The following is a 5,226-nucleotide window of genomic DNA, read 5'->3' as shown; positions in this document are numbered from 1 at the left end:
GGGCCCGCCCCGCCGGCCCGTTTTGACAGCTCTACAAATATATAGAGAAGTCCGATACAAATAATTATGGCACGTTTAGATGTAAAACTTATGAGATAATGTTAGAAAAAGGTTGCAATATATAACTTATAAAAAAAATAAAGTAACCTATATCAAAATCAGTACAAAATAAATAATAAAAAAAGAAAAAAATCCGTATCAAATTACATTGAGTCTACCTAAATTTCTTTAATGTGGTATTATTTGATTGAATCTTTTTTGTATTTAATTATTAAATTATTTTTTGTTTAGCTCGTAATGAGCTGAGGTTAATCAATTCACGAGTAACTAACGAATAAAAAAAAAATTATTTTCACAAAAAGATGAACATTACAAAGCAAATTATGGAGGATAAAATAAGGTGGCTTTGGGCTGGGACTTTTGCCCCATAAAGTGGGTCTTGATAGGCCATTATCATGTTTGTTTGCCTATTTTTGTTGAGTAATACTACAGACACTCCCACTTTATATTCTATTTCTTACTCCTAACTTAGGTGTCATATTCTGATTCATCTAAAAAAAATTGGTAGGCCACAACATCTATTATTTTCTTTTTATCTTCTATAAATCAAATCATGACACATGGCAGAAGTTTTACTCTATGGGAGTACATGTATCATTTTCCATTTTTGTTATCCTAGCTAGTATAGGATTCAAATTATTTAGTAATTACAAAATTCATTATTGTACATTTTTACTATTCTACTTTTAAACAATTCCATGGAATAAAAAATAAGCAAAAAAAATGTCATTGTCCATATTAAATATGGAATTTTAATACACACACACATAAAATTCTCATTATCATTCTAATTTCAATGTTTGAACCAAATAGACCCTAACATTTATTTCTTATTTTAAAATACAAATAGTATATAATTGCCTTTCGACTCAATCACGGTTCGGAGGAAAAATGATTACTTATTTATAAATTAGCGGAGGTAATTAAATAATGATGAATGCAAATTAACCTAAATAAATTATTATATCTTTAGTTTATTACGGTGACTTATGAAAACTGTCACACTATTGGTGTTGGGGCCCGATTCCGCATATTTGTCTATAATTTATCACTTAGGAATCCATTGAGCTACTCGTGCAAGTTGCTTTTAAAGATATTTTGTAACAACTTCATTATTCATTGGTATTTTAGAATATATATTATCTTTTAGTAAAATATTTGATATAATTGAATATGATACGTGCTTAAAAGTGCATTATATAATTAAAAGTGCATTATACGTGGTAAAAGATTAGTTTGAATATGATACGTGCTTAAAAGTGCATTATCTTGAGATACCTCGTGGTATAACACAAAAACTATCTAGTTAAGAGAAAAGTTGACTCACCTATCAGGAATAACAATGGTAATAAATAGATTTTAATGAATTTTAGAACTTCAAATTCTTATTTTTAGTTTATTTATATTAGACTGAAAAGTGAAAAGAATAAGTTATTATAATCAACATAGTAATTAGAATAGTATAATAATCTTTAAAACAAGTTAATAATAAAATTCAATGAAAATTAGTAAGAAGAATAGATTTTAGGAATAAACGTTTATCAATACACCAAAAGATATAACTAGTAATGAATACATTACTTATTATTATTTTTTTTTATATTTGTGTAACAATCTGCGTCACATTTTAATGACATTTCAATGATATTAGATTCAGTTCACCAAGTCGCCACCCAGCAATGAAGTTTTCAACCTTATTATATTGTTGAAAATCATAAGAGATGCTATGCTAGCTAGTAGGGTGAAAGAATTTATTAGAGCAATAAGAGGTGTCTTGTGAGAAAGCAAACAATCCAAGAGCTGTCTTGGTGATTAAGACTAAGGAATTGGTTCACTATTTTATAAAGTGAAATATATTTATTAATGAATTTCCTCCTACACAATAAAAAAAAACATAGAATTAAGAGAATTACATAACCTATTGAACTAATATAAAGGATACACCTCTCTCATTTTACTTCACCATATCTATTTATTACTTTACATTTTGTGCTTTCCAATTTTATTTACAATTATATTAAACCAAAAGCTCAAATTAACATGTGTATGATTCTCAAAACAAATTGCAACAAGTATTAAAATTTTCGCACGAACTATTTTAAACTCAAATACAATTTTTAAAGACTATCAAATTAAGATTTCGACATAACACTCACGTATCTTATTGAGAATTTAACATTTTTTGTTGTAATAAAATTTCATATGTAAAAATATTTTTTTGAAAACGTTTAAAAAAAAAAAAATCTATTTACCCGCTTTAAACTCTTTACTTGTTCAAGACCATTAATAACACAATATAACCCTTGAATTCTTTTTCCTCCTAATCATTAAATTTATTATTTTTATTTATATTCCATATTTTAAAGTATGATTAAGTGATTTATTGTACATGGTCAAGAACCCAAAGTCGGAAAAAGGAAAATGATTAAAGCGAGGTAAAAGGTGGGACATAGTAGACAAGATAATTAGCAATTGAAATCATAAACTTTTGGGAGGAATTGACACATGAAATTTGGAAATTCTAGGTTGATATGGTTTAGAAAAAGTGTCTTATATCTTCACCTTTGGACTGTGGACTGTGGGTTGCATCACAATGAACATTACAAAGCAATATGAAAACTAATCACCCCTTAACACCAATGGTTAATGGTCATGTTAGTAACTGCGAACTATGGAATGGAGTAAAATGTAATATGTGGTATAACTCTAACCAACCTCCTTGGACACTAAATATGCAATTCCAATAATAATAAATAATTATAATCAATATATTTACTTTAAATTGTTCAATATTTCTTTTAAATGAACTTTTTTTTTTTGAGTGATGAGGGAATTGGAATCCATAGCCACTATCCGAGGATTTGCACTTGGTAAATCCTGCATTGTGACCTTAGTCGGCAAAGAACCATTGCACAAGGTGTCAAACCAGTCTAGGTTTTCTCATAGCCGACTGCCTCAAACTAAGAAAGCCAATAGGTTGATGGGAGTCAAATTTGGGATCTCGTGGTTACCAAGCCAACAACTTGACTAACTTAGCTGGGGTTGTCCCCTTTAATTTACGGGAATGTGTGTACCTTGGGATCCTCACCGGAGCATAAGGAGACCCGATATGTTACTTTCATAGGGAGTCAAACTTGAAACATTGCTAGTAACAAGTCAACTGTCTAATTAACTCGACTGTTTTTAATAGTTGGTTTTCCTCTATTCCGTTTTGTATAAAATATTTCTATTAGTATATATTCCTTTTTCAAAAAAAAATAAAATAATAACAATGTCTATCATAAAACTATATATATAATAATGAATTGTGTTTCTTTTCCATAATTTGTATACTCATATTCATCATAATCCCCAATTACATCTCTATTGAATGATTAGAAGGAATATATTTACTCCTTATCAAGAATATAATGTCCGGTAACCAGCTTAGTTGGCGTGAGTGGTCGTGCGCTTTCACCCCTTAAGAGAGGTCACGAGTTTGAACCTCCTCAAGTATGAAAAAAAATCAATATAGCCAGCATTTTGTCTCTTAATTAGACCAACCCGATACAAATAAAGATTAGTCTGAATATCGTACATGTTTAAATGTGCGTGCCTCCTACAGCTTACACCTCATGACGGACCAAAACGAATATAATGTCCGGTCTGATGTATCATAATGTGTTTTCCATTAGATCATTTGCTTTTTCACGAGATTTCCTCGAAAGAAAGAATGAAAAATTCTCTAAATTAAAAGAGGCAATTTAGGAGAGAAAAAGGAAGGATGAGAGGGTGCAAAATCATGAAAGCAGACCCACCCAATCATCACCTTCTTCGTTGATACCAAGAAATAGACTCTCCAAGCAACGGTTGAGTGAAGAAAAGAAAATAAAAAGTCTCCATTTTCCTACACATTTGTGGTGCAACTTTGCTCCACTTCGATCTTTCTTGTCATACAAAGGAAGAGAGGGAAGGGAATTGAAGGGGGGCCCCGGGGGAATGGGGTACGGTTGCAAGAAATATAATGATGGAAGATCTTTGTACAAAGTTATCATTAACCATAAAAGAAAGGTAAAAATCTAATGATTTAGACAAACTTTTTATGTAGAAGGATAATTTTTTTATTGATAATTTTTTTTTTTAATTTTTACTAAAAGTTAACCCAACAGTGGGTAAGTAGGTTACTAATACAACTACAAGGTTACATGATGTTAGAATCAAGCATTTACCACTACATTAAAAGTCGTTATAGCTAGTAGCGAATGCACAATTTTATTTTCTTATACATGTGTAACAATCAACGCCACGTTTCAATGACAAAATGTTGGACTCCGCCCTCTAAGTTTCCACCCAACATATAGGTAATAAGAGTCAAACTCTATGGGTACAATTCAAACTTCATCCATATCAATCTTACAATGGTAGTAGGGATGTCAGATATTGTATCTAAAAAAGAATTTACTAAAAGTTATGGTAAATGTTGATACTTGATATAACATGTTACAATTAGCTTATCATCCAAGATGGGTTGCGAAATACCTTTCTTAAATTAGCATATTTCAAAATGCTATATCAACCTCTCGTAAAATTGTACATTCAATTCATCAGTGTAACAAAATTTTACATAAAAAACTTATGCATTCTTAAATGATGCTCAAATTACAATACTCAATTAACTATAATTTTAACACATAGCCCTACCATACCCCATTACTCTTAACACATAATGGCATAATTATGTTTATACTGTTTTTAACATATAATTATGCTTATACTTTAACAATATAATGCAGTAGGTTCCCCTAAACAGCAAATTAAACCCCATAGCACATTTCTTTTCTTGTTAGGGTAACATTTTTGTATCATTACCCCCCAGTAAAGGCATTATAACGTTCTCAATACTTTAATGAAATTCCCTATTCGTCGGCAACATCCAATTGGGAAACTTTTCCTTTTTCTTACGTTATTATATTACTTTGATTTATCATATTACTGATCTTAGGCGGTAAAGGATCACAAAGATAAATCAATCTAAATTATCTATAGTTGATAAATTCAAAACAAAAAGGCCAATATACAACCCCACCAAGGAGTCGAACTTGGAACCTTGTACTTTATTATATTACCACCAATGCCTTAATTAAACCCTTTATCCAACCGTTTCAAAAAAAAAAAAAAAAAAAAAAA

The sequence above is a fragment of the Ipomoea triloba genome, chromosome 10 (assembly GCF_003576645.1).
Source record: "Ipomoea triloba cultivar NCNSP0323 chromosome 10, ASM357664v1".
NCBI lineage: Eukaryota > Viridiplantae > Streptophyta > Magnoliopsida > Solanales > Convolvulaceae > Ipomoea > Ipomoea triloba.
The sequence above is the reverse complement of the archived record's forward strand: the minus strand, read 5'-3'. Positions refer to the sequence as shown.